Source organism: Ambystoma mexicanum, chromosome 5q, assembly GCF_040938575.1.
Source record: "Ambystoma mexicanum isolate Mex_15411 chromosome 5q, UKY_AmexF1_1, whole genome shotgun sequence".
Taxonomy (NCBI): domain Eukaryota; kingdom Metazoa; phylum Chordata; class Amphibia; order Caudata; family Ambystomatidae; genus Ambystoma; species Ambystoma mexicanum.
The window spans coordinates 925,769,414-925,781,467 of record NC_090933.1 but is presented as its reverse complement, the minus strand read 5'-3'; the positions used below and the strand labels follow the sequence as shown (position 1 = coordinate 925,781,467).

At 51.7% G+C, this 12,054-nt stretch overlaps 1 non-coding gene across 1 annotated transcript; it reads right to left on the bottom strand.

The window, feature by feature from the left end:
• Positions 1-7,039: 7,039 nt before the first annotated feature.
• LOC138499235 (5.8S ribosomal RNA) lies at positions 7,040-7,190 on the bottom strand. Its single transcript, XR_011279258.1, has one exon. It is a non-coding gene; the product is annotated as a 5.8S ribosomal RNA (ribosomal RNA).
• Between the last annotated feature and the right edge of the window lie 4,864 nt (positions 7,191-12,054).

The following is a 12,054-nucleotide window of genomic DNA, read 5'->3' as shown; positions in this document are numbered from 1 at the left end:
CGACCAAGTCAAACGGTCATTCTAGTTTGCTACCATGGCTGTGGGGTTTGGCCCGGGCCTTCGCCACCTGGTCAAAGCCAACTATGGAGCACCACTTATCAGGCTAGCTATCAATGGGCATTTCTCCCAGGCGATAAGGATCACTAGGGGTACTAAGCAGGGCAGCCCATGTCACCATTCCTGTACGCAAACTTTCTAGAACCGTTCCTAGTTAGAATTAGACAGGAGAGGGGAATAAAAGGAATTACATTCGGTGGGGGAAGACCATAAGGTAATGGCCTTTGCTGACGACCTCCTAGTCGTGCTAACAGACATGGACACTTCCCTCCGGAGGTTAACAGCACTCCTAGGGGAATTTGGCAGAGTGGCAGACCTGAAGACCAACAACCAAAAACGACAGTAGATTAATGAAATCATTATTGGCTAATGCTTTCACTTTGGTTCGTCTTCCGCTGGTTCAAGAATGTCACCTCTGGCGGCACAATACGAATGTCCCCAGCGGTCCCTCTTAATCACGGCCCTAGTTCCGAAAAACAACAAAACAGAACCAGTGTCCTATTCCATTATTCCTAGCTTAAGTATTCAGGTGATCAGGCTGCTTTGAACACTGTACTTTTTTCAAAGTACAACGCTTCAGACCCCCCCGACACTCAGTCAATAGCATCAAGGGGGCGCCAAGAGGCAGGGGCTGGGACAGGCAGTGGTAGCTCACCTCGCGGCAGACCGCCGGCTCAATCTCAAAATCCAACTACAAGCTTTTTAACTGCAGCAACTTTAAAATATGCTATTAGAGCTGGAATTACTGCGGCTTCTGGCACCTGACTTGCCCTCCAATGGGTACTCGTTAAAGGATTTAAAGTGTACTCATTCCAATTACAGTGCCTCGAAATTTGGGCCCTGCTGCATTCCTTGATGTGGTAGCCGTTTCTCAGGCTCCCTCTCCAGAATCAAACCCCGATTCCCCATTACCCGTGGCCACCATGGTAGGCACAGAAAGTACCATCGAAAGTTGATAGGGCAGACATCTGAATGCATCGTCGCGGTCACACGGATGTGCGATTGGCCAGAGGTTATCTGGAGTCACCAAAGCGGCCGGGATTGGTCTTCGTCTGATAAATGCACACATCCCGGGAGGTCCGTACTCGGCATGTATTAGCTCTAGAATTACCACAGTTATCCAAGTAACAGATGGAGCAATCAGTGGAACCATATGAGCCATTTGCAGTTTCACTGTACCAGTCGTTTGTACTTACACGTGCATGGCTTAATCTTTAAGACACGCATATGCTACTGGCAGGATCAATGAGGTAGCCGCACCTGCTGGAGGGTGGCAATGGGGGGAGCCGCGTGACTGCCTCAGAGCCAACCTTCGCACCCTCTGGGGCTGTCTGCAGGACCCGAGCGCCAAACAGCATCCCTAGACGTGTGCAGGGCGGGTGGACAGGTTGGTCACGCGAGCAGCGGCAGCCGGGCCTGCTCTGCCATGCCACAGGGTGGGTGGGAGGGAGAGGCCAGGCCCAGACAACTTGAACCGGTTGGGGGGTTTGCCAACATGCTGCCACTGGTATGGCGACAGAGGGGGTCAGCAGCCAACGTGTGTTCCGAACTGCTGGAGAAACGTGCTTGGTGGAGGAGGGGCCGTATCGTGGCTTGCGAGGGGATCCTGTCTGATCTGACCACTGGGGAGTTTCCGGGCTGCTCGGCCTTTGCTCTAGAGCCATCCACACGAGGGGGCCCTCCCCGAGGGAAGCATACCCATGACACGGTCCCAAGGCGGATGGAAGAAAATTGCTTGAAAAAGCTGAGGCTGGCCAACCAGTCCAACCCTAGACAGACCAAGTGCACCAAATCGATCCCATGGAGTGCTCGGAAGAGCACCCCCAGCAGGCCAGTCTCTGCTGGGGCATTGCGTGGGGCATGCCCCCCCCCCGGCCGGCCTGGGGTTTCACCATGGAGCCCGGGTTGGGCAGCGAGAACCAAGAGGAGCGCAGAAAAGTCCCTCTCACCCAGTCCATAGTAATCCAGAGGAAGGTGACTAAGTTTTGTCATCTGTGTACCCAGAGTGACAGAGTGGGACCTCTCGGCAAAAGTGTTGGGCTCCTTATAGACCCAACTGGAGAAAAATGTCAAACTGACGTCCATCTAGACTTCCAGAGCAGCCCAGCCGTCTGGTCCTTGCAGACATTCCTCTGGCCAATGGCCAGATAGCCCGGGCTTGGAGACTGGCCATCTGGTAGGTCAATGCATTCCAATGGGCCTGGATGGGAAGGGCCTTTGTCCCCCCACCTTACAAAGGACAGGGGACCGGCAGGTGCCCAAAAGGCATGGGCCAGCACCCTTTAGAGCTTCTCCCTCCAGGGCTCCCCGCGACTGCCGCATGGCTTGGGGACTCGACCCACACGCACAAGGCTGGCACCCAAGGCCGCAAATATTTCCCTGTGGGATTTTGCCATTGTTCGAGGCTACCACTTTTTTCTGACAGCCTCGAAAATACCGCCGGTGCATTTTAATATTAACTTGACTCCAGTAGGTTTTATTTGCCAGAACTTTAATATAACTTTCTTGTGTCTTTCTCTAAACTCCTAACCCAGGTTGGGGATCCTTTGTTCGTCCTTTTGGCGGGCTTCTACCGAGAAGCCCCCCTTTCGGCGCCACCGAGTCTGGGGTGGCTCCATTGTGTGGGAGGGGGAGTAGGACCCCTGGACAGGGTTGCCTCCGCAACCCATGTCACACTCTATCCTGATAGGCTGGAGGGTCTCCCGCCAAGAAGACCACTCCACTGTGTGAGCGACAGCTAGGCTCTATGAATGGGGATCTTTTTGCATAAAAGCAGGGTCCTGAGGACTGGAAGAGCAAGACGTCGCCACTGGAACTAAGAAGCTGAAGAGGAGAGAAGCCAAAGACATCTGCAAAGACTGAACCACCGGTGAAGTCCTACTGCAGCGTCTCACCATTTTTCTCCACACGACGAGAGAAGATCTTCATCTGCAAGAGCCTTCTTCCCTTGAGCTGGTGGGGCCAACCAGTTTGCCAATCGCCTTCCCAGACTTGCCTTGGTCGAATCTGCCGTACCCTGTATTCGGAGGCCGGATAGCCAGGCACCAGTCCACCCGGACCGCAAATTAAAGGCGCATACCTTTTATTCGTCGGGCAGCACCGCGGCTGGTTTCATCCCTGGGTAGTGCAGTAACTCGAACCTTCCTCCACGACGAGAGCCTCTCTTCCTCTGCTGGATCACCCGAACTGCAGGAACTACCAGGAACAACCGCCACTGCAGGAGCCACTTCTTCATTTAAAGGCACATCGTTCCGCCAGGCCGCCCTTTCTTTGCGGTAGCACTAAAGGTGTTATAAATCCTTTACCTACCTGTTGGGTTAGCCGCCCCCCTCTCTTAACATTGTCTTTTCAACTTCTGCATCCACCTTTTCAAAATCGTTAACCAAAGACTTGACTGCAGCTACAAGAACATTTTGCTCTTGGGCCCTTGCCCTGTACCACTGACTCTGGCACAGGCCTACTGACACTGGCTACATTTGTTAGATCTGCCTTCTTTAGATTGATTCTCAACTAGAACTGTGTTGGTGCAGCTACTTCTTATAAGAACCCTTTTCTTCCCCTTTCTAAACCTTGTGAAATGCCATTTTGCTCAGTTTTCATTTAAGTATTTTCTATACTGATGCACTGTCTTGCTTAAACTGGTTCACAAACGTATGGCAAGTGTTGCAGGGTGTGTAAGAAGGTGTTTCTGAATAACTTGTGTTTTCCCTCCCTTGTGAGAAATTGCTAGAGAATCCTTTGTGGGTGGTTTTCACTGTGCCATTTTGCTCAGTTTTCACTCTGGTTCATAATTTAACTTGGGAGTGTGTATATTTTTCCTTTAGCTTAATTTAACTTGCTTGATGACTGTGATACATGTGTTTCATTAGAAGTGTATAAAATAAATGTAGAACTACTTTTTAATACAAAGCTTTGGTCAGCGTGTCCTTGTGCCATAGTACTGTAGGCCTATTTTGTAAACCCGGACTACTGCTCATCTCCCTCTTGAGATGAGTCTGACTGCTCAGCCACAGCTACCAACTAATTCTTTGTGGTACGGACTGGTACCAAAGGGGATTTCTTTTTTGCTCTCACCTGTAGTCTTAATCTTCTGTAGTGCTCCCTAAGGGAACTGCACAGGATTCTGCCTAACACTCAACACCCTCCATGGGCCTTTGCAATGCTTTGTTTTAATTAAACAGTCAGATTCCCCTGGTCCGCACCAGTTCCAAGTCAGCTGCTAGGTGTCGGCCGAGGCAGAATGCCGGCGCTGAACCCCCAGAGAGGGGACGAGAGAGGCGAACACTGCAGCTGGGGTGAACCCCAGGAAGGGCCCGGCTCGCATACAGAGGCAGAGCCGCCCCCATGGTGTGCACTCAGCCCTGCTTCGCGCCCCAGCCCGACTGACCCAGCCCTTAGAGCCAATCCTTATCCCGAAGTTACGGATCTAACTTGCCGACTTCCCGTACCTACATTGTTCTGACATGCCAGAGGTTATCTGCCTTGGAGACATGCTGCGGATATGGGTACGGTCTGGCGCGAGATTTACAACATCTCACCCAGATTTTCAAGGACCAGCGAGAGCTCACCAGATTCCACCAGAACCACAACGCTTTCCAAGGCTCGGGCCCCTTTCCCGGGGCAAACCCATTCCAGGGTGCCCTGCCCTTCACAAAGAAAAGAACTCTCTGTGCGGCTCCCGCCGGCTTCTCTGGGATCATGTGCGTTACCGCACTGGATGCCGCAAGGGCGCCCGTCTCTGCCACTCTGGGTTTGGGGATATGAACCTGACTCCCTGTCGATCGGCTGAGGGCAACGGAGGCCATAGCCCATCCCTTCCGATCGGCGCTCACCCATCTCTTAGGACCGACTGACCCATATTCAACTTCTGTTCACATGGAACCCTTCTCCACTTCATCCTTCAAAGTTCTTGTTTGAATATTTGCTACTAAAACCAAGATCTGCACCTGCGGCGGCTCCAACCTGGCCCTCGCCCCGGGCTTGTGTGTGTACCGCAGCAGCCCTCCTACTCGCCTGACTTAGCCCCCGCGGCACTCAGCGCCGGCCGGGTACGGGCCTGACGCTCCAGCGTCATCCATTTTCAGGGCTAGTTGATTCGGCAGGTGAGTTGTTACACACTCCTTAGCAGATTACGACTACCACAGCCACCATCCTGCTATCTATATCAACCAATACCGTTTTTGGGGTCTGATGAGCATCTGCATCACACGCCTTAACCCGGGGTGCGGTTCATCCCGCAGCGCCAGTTCTGCTTACCAAAAGTTGCCCACTTTCATACAATACCCGGCTCCATGCCAGCGAGCCGGGCTTCATACCCATTTAAAGTTTGAGAGTAGGCTGAGATAATTTTGGCCCCAAGACCTCTAATCATTCGCTTTGCTAGATAAAACTGGGGTTTCCATGCGCCAGCTATCCTGAGGGAAACTTCGGAGAGAACCAGCTACTATATCGTTCGATTAGTCTTTTGCCCCTATACCCAGGTCGGATGACCTATTTACACATCAAGACCGCTACGGACCTTCACCAGGCCGAGTTCACCATCTTTCGGGTCCTATCACACACGGTCATGCATCATCTCTCTGACAGAGCGGGCGAGACGGGTCGGTGGAAGGTCCACCGCGACAGGATGCCACTGCAATCAGCAAGCACCGGCCCTCAACATCATTACATCACAGGGTTTTATTCGGCCCTCTGACTCGGGCAAGTTTGGTCAGTGTTTCCAGACAGGTCGGATCGTTAACCGACATCACCTCAGACCCCTGGCGCCCTATGTGGGCCTCCCCGCCCGGCAGCACAATGTGGTTGGGGCGTATTGAGGGCAGTCCACCACAGTCACATCAGGAGCACCGTCTCCCGTCGGCCCTCTAGCGACCCCCAAGAGGGGCCAGGACGGTTGCCGGATAAGGGCGCGTTGGTGGTCTATCTCCCTCGGCCCCAGGGACACAGCAAAACTGCTGTCAGGGGGCTCTAACACTCTCTGCTGGAGCAGAGAGCCACCTGCCGCTGGGGCCTTCCCAGCCGGTCATGGTGCACCGCTACAGAGGAAATGCGCCCTGCTGGGGCTGGATGTGCCCAGGCCGCAGAACCGCAAGGGCCTCCACCATTCCAGGTGACCAACCTGCCTGCCGTGTTGAATCCTGTGGGCTGACTGCACAGACCCCACCAGTTTACCGCTCAACCGTTTCACGCCCTCTTGAACTCTCTTCAAACTTCTTTTCAACTTTCCCTTACGGTACTTGTTGGACATCAGTCTCACGTCCGTATTTAGCCTTAGAGTTTACCAAACGCTTGAGCTGCATTCCCAAGCAACCTGACTCCAACAAGACCTGATCCCGGTGTGCAAGAGGCTGCTATCGGCTTAACACCATCCGCATGGTGAGACTCGATCAGAAGGACTTGAGCCCCCTGAGCGATGCCGGGGAGTCGGTCTTCTGTACGCCAGATTTCCCACGCCTGCTGGTGAATGGGGATTTCCTCTGCTTAGTAATATGCTTACATTCCACAGGTCATCACATGTGGTTGGGGAGCACAAAGCTGTCCTCCGGCCCGTATGGGGGTTTGCCCCGGCCCTGTACACTCTGGCTCAGGCGAGTGTGCTTGGTCCCAATCTGCGAACGAAGCCTACATGGTCAACAAGCTCCATGGTCATCCTGCGCCGGCAGCCGTGGGACACCAAAGACAGCCACACACACCACGGCCAGGTGCCCCGGGGTAGGGTGAAGGTGCGCCAGGCTTTTTTAAAGCCTGCTGCCACCACCACCACATCCGGGGCGCGTCGGCCACCCGGCCCTCCCGAAACCAGCATGTGGCAGGGAAACTGGGGAGGGCAGGACGCGTCGGCAATGAACTTGCGTGCCAGATACAAGGATCCAGCGACGGTGCAGATCGGGGTCTGACCTTAGGGGGAGGAATGGAATGGGGTCCCTGCGACTGCCCCAGCCACGCCCCTGGGAGGGAACCCCCGGGGCGATTGATGTACAAGCGACCCTCAAACAGGCGTAGCCCCGGGAAAAACCCAGGGCCACATGGTGCGTTCGACGTGTTGATCAATGTGTCCTGCAATTCACACTAATTCTCGCAGCTAGCTGCGTTCTTCATCGATGCACGAGTCGAGTGATCCACCGCCAAGAGTCACAGGCAACTTCTTTTTGTTCCAGAAGTCGGCCTGACCCTGCCGGTGCAGGAGAGGTCAGGGGAGGCAGCGCCGCCTGTGGCAGGACAGCTCAGCGCCCCGTCTAGGTCAGCCGAAACCATTGTGGTTTAAACATTTTTTTAAAAAATTATAATAATAATCCAGGTGCTCAGCCTGACCGCCACCGGCAGCGGCACAGTGCTTTCCAGGGGGATGGAGGTAGGCCACTCCGCCACCTGGCCCGATCCACTCATCCTTCCCCGACCCCTTCCGCTTCCCTTTTGGGGAGGTAAGGGGGCTGGGAGACGGACAGCGAGGCGGGCCAGAGACAGCAGAGACAGGCAGCCGGGTGGGACCGCTAGAGTCTTCAAACCCCAGCCCGGTCGCATAGGGCCCAGCTCCAGGTACCTGGGCGAGGGAAGGTCACCCACTGTGCCAGCGGGCCTGGCCATTGCTCGCCCACAGATGTGGGCGGCTGGAACCTTGGCGCCCACCGTCAAGTAAGCCAGCTGCACCATGGTTCAGGGCTCATGCTTGGCGTGCCGGGCCCCTGTCTGCCTGGGGAGGCGCCCCTCGAGAGCAGTCAGGTTTCCCTCGGCTCCCGGCTGACCGGGGTGTGCCCACCAATGCCCACCAGCTGGCAGATCAGAGAGAGGAGTGCGCGCCCCCGGCCAGCGCAGAGGCGGGCTCAGTGAGTAGAGGGGGCTGCGCAGGGCTCCCTTTCCAGTGCATGGTTGGGGACATCCCCAGCAGGTTAACCCAACCATGCCAGGCATCCCTGGCCATCTGCTGGGTCGTGGATCGTTCTCCGGTGGAAGGGAATGCCCGCTCCCTGGCGCCTGGTTGACCACGTGCACTGGACCGCTCTGCGAGAGGTGCCCCCGGCTGTGGGTGTGCATGTCTGGGATGCAACTGAGGTCGGGCCCACAGCTCTCCCTCCCGCTGCTCCGCTATTAATGATCCTTCATGCCCCCACCCACAAGCAGATACCATTCACACTCAAATGCCCCATTTCTCCTTCCAAGCACAAGTTCCAGATTCAAATGCCACTTCCCTCCTGACCTACATGCCACCATCCAAACCCACACAAAGACACCAACATCCGTCCCTCCCTCCATACATACACCAAGATGCTCCACCCCTCAGAGCCACACCCATATGCTTCACCTCTACCTCCAGACTCACACTCAGGTGGCGCCATTCGCCCTCTCTCTATACACACACCTGATTACCCCATCCCTTCGACACACACATGCTCCCACCACTCAAATAAACCAACATTCTTCTTTCCAGACAAACATACCCCATACCTCCATTCACACCCAGATGCCCCCTTCCTTCCCACCAGAGTGCTCCAGCCCTGACCCACATGCTCCACCATTCCCTGACATGCCATCATATGCCCTGTCCCTCCATTCCAGATCAACAATGCCCCCTCCGATCCAGACTCCAAGATGCCCAATCCCTTCCTCAAGACCCATACCATGATGGCCCATGCTCCCTCCACACAAAAAGATGCCCCTATCCGTCCTCCGACCAATGAGCCCCAAACCCTCCCTCCAGACCCACACCAATGTGCCCCATTCCCTTCCTCCAGATGCACACCAATGTGCCCTATGCCTCCTTCATACCCACAGCAATGTCCCCATCCCTCCCTCCATACCCACACCCATGTGCACCATCCCTTCCTCTCAGACCCACACCAAGATGCCCCATCCCTTCCTCTACACCAATACCATAATGCCCGCGGTGGAGTCAAGGGCGCGGCTGTTTATTGCTGTGCGGATATCTCTCTGAACTTGCCCGAACTCGCCTGATTGAACCAGGAAAAGTGCCTCTGATACTCGGAAGCCCCGCTCCAACTCGCATCAGTCTGCCGGCAGGAGCCGACAGCAGTTGAAGCGAGCGGCTTGCTTCCTCATCACGTGACAAGCGTCACCTCACTTTCTTGTGCCACGCCCACAGGAAGTGCCCTTCATAAGCAGTACTCCGCGACCCTTGTGGCGTGAAGCCCGCGGTGGAGTCAAGGGCGCAGCTGTTTATTGCTGTGCGGCTGGGTTCGGCGGCAAGTACTGGCTACTCCATCATAACAGTACATTCTAACTATAGATTCTTTAGTGCCTGTATTCCTCTTTGCCTAAACAAATACTCAATGGAACCTACAAAACCACAAACCCTACTTCAAGGGAAATTAGAAGGAACAGTAGCATTGGTCGACAAAGGCTTGATTCCAACAGAGATAAAAAGAAAGCAAACGCCCAAACCAAATTCTAATCCCCAGGTGATTATGACGGCAGAATTACATCAATCAGAAGACCAGGTAGTGCAACCATTTGAAATCTTGCCACAACCTGTACACATATTACCAACAGTGTCTATATCGCAAAATATTGAGCTTGAGCCTGAGGTCCATCCACCGTCAGCTCAATCAAATCATGTCCTTCCTCTCCACATCTGCCCTAACCCCACTTTTAAATTGTCTAAAATTGCAACCCCCGTGGATCTTTCTCAGACAGAAATTAAATTGAATATCCAAGGCAATGTGTATAGACCAACCCCGATGTCCTCCCTGAATCTATATCATCAGACTCCTCCAAACAATCCTGTACCGCTACAATGCATCCTCGCCAACCTATTGAAACAATCTGTAAATCCAACCTTGAGGACGCTTGTTATACACCATCTCTTCGAGAATGACCCAAAGCAGCCAAACAACAATGGCAATCGACATACCAACAGATAGACTCGACTACTGTGAAAATTCTTAGCCATTGTCAATTCGCATCGCACTTCTCTCGCTTGACATAACCGAGATTGATGCGATTATGGATTCTCGGGACAAAAGGGAGGAAGTATTTGGGGAGATCCTCAATTATATTCCAATTCAAAAGATCAACACATCGACACCTATTGCACCTAAAGGATCTCAGGTGCCCTTAAAAAGTTCCCCAAAAGTTCCCCAAAGTCCACTCAAGATCTAGTGGAGGGTGAATCATTTTCTTCATATAAGATCTCCCCAGAGGTACCAGAAAGATTACCAACTACGATGCTCGACCTCCAAAACTCGCTAGTAGCTGTACCATCAGTAGCTATGATACCTTTTCTTAAAATACAAGAAGCGATGGTTGACTCGACTAAGGATCAAGCTACTCTCCTAGCCATGATCATGACTAAGCAAACTCATTTGGAAAGCTTCATTGGAACCATCCAGGAGCGTTTGAAATATGAAGCAGAATCTTCAACATCATGGCAAAGTCGACTGGCGGAAGTTGCGAGAGTTGACCGTGCGGACAAACAAAATTTGATGGAGACAGTATCTACAATCACTAAGAAAATGATGGATGAAAAAGTCAAAAAACATTCTCAGGTGTCGCCACAGTCGTCTTGGACAACAAATCAAACTCAAACTGCAATCACTACACAAACAGATGTCCTCAAAATAGGTCAATGGACTCAATATGAAATTCAACCATACACCAGTGGAATATTGGAACCTGTTCAAATACTGAGCATGACTAATGCTGAACCGGCAATATGTACCCCGTTTGATATTTTTGATTTTACCAAACGAGGTCTTGTGGGAAAGGAACTTCAGACCAAAACAAATAAAAGAAAAAACCCAAAAAAACCTCAAACAGGCTCACGGGCATTTCTGAGAAAAATGCAATCTGTGCAAAAATCTTTGACAGAGAACATAACTAAAAATGCAACAAAAACGTCTGTAGAGAGTTTAAGTCCGGTAGCTGTTGTTGCAACTATTCCAACTGTGAAAGTATCGAGCATGACAACTAAATACGGTCAGCAGACACAGCATAAACCATTAGATGCTTTGCTGGCGGTAATTAATGAAGACATCCCCCCTAAAGCGACTAAAGCCTCGCTAGTGATTGATAGTGCCACTGAGGACGATTCAATCAATGATGACTCCATCTCTACAGACCCCCAGGACGGTGTTTTAATTGTCCTTGATGAATGTAACAAATCATTTTCTGAATCTTCATATAGGAGTTCTTCCACTCAGGATGCAACAAACAACTTTTCTCTGGCATATTCAGAGGTGTCAAATGATGAATTATGGTCATCTCCAGAAGTGGAAAAGAGTTCTAATACTAATGAGATCCAACCTGCGCAAATAGGTCCACCCTTGGTAAGACCAACTTTTCTCAATCCAACAAAAACATCCTTTGCTTTCAGAGTATCTCTAACTCCAATTGCGACAAATCCTGATGAGCCTGTAATATTGAATAGAGCCAATGTTCTGCGCCTACTAAATGCAATTCCACAATTGGCTCAGATTGGTTCCCGAGACATTGAGGTAATCCATTTCCCCAACAAACAACAAATGGAAATAGCACAGATTGACTTCTATACTGAAGATATAATGCATCGTGTACTCTCTACCAAGCAGCAATTAGCGACGTTGGTTTTTGTAGCTGAAGAAATCTTTGTATCAAGTTTAATGGCTCGGGAAAAATGCAGCAGTAAACTTGTGATGTTTGATTCTCAACATAATAATAAAACGAATAAACAACAATTGATACAAAATATACAGAGGAATTCCAACGATTCGGCTTCAAAGTGGCGATACACTGACGGAGAAAATTATTCGGCACACACAAATGATGCCTTGAAGAGACAAGATATATTGCGTGACCAATATTGGAATCCTGAAACCAAAATAAGATTCAACATGAGAGATGAACAATTGCTTCAGAATAGGAAAACCTATCTATAACAATCAACAGTAACAACTACAAAATTGAGTATAGTGTCTCTATGCTCCTGGAACACTAGAGGTCACAAACACCTCTTTAATGAAGGCTCACTAGCTCTTGCAGAAATCGACATAATTTGCTTGCAGGAAA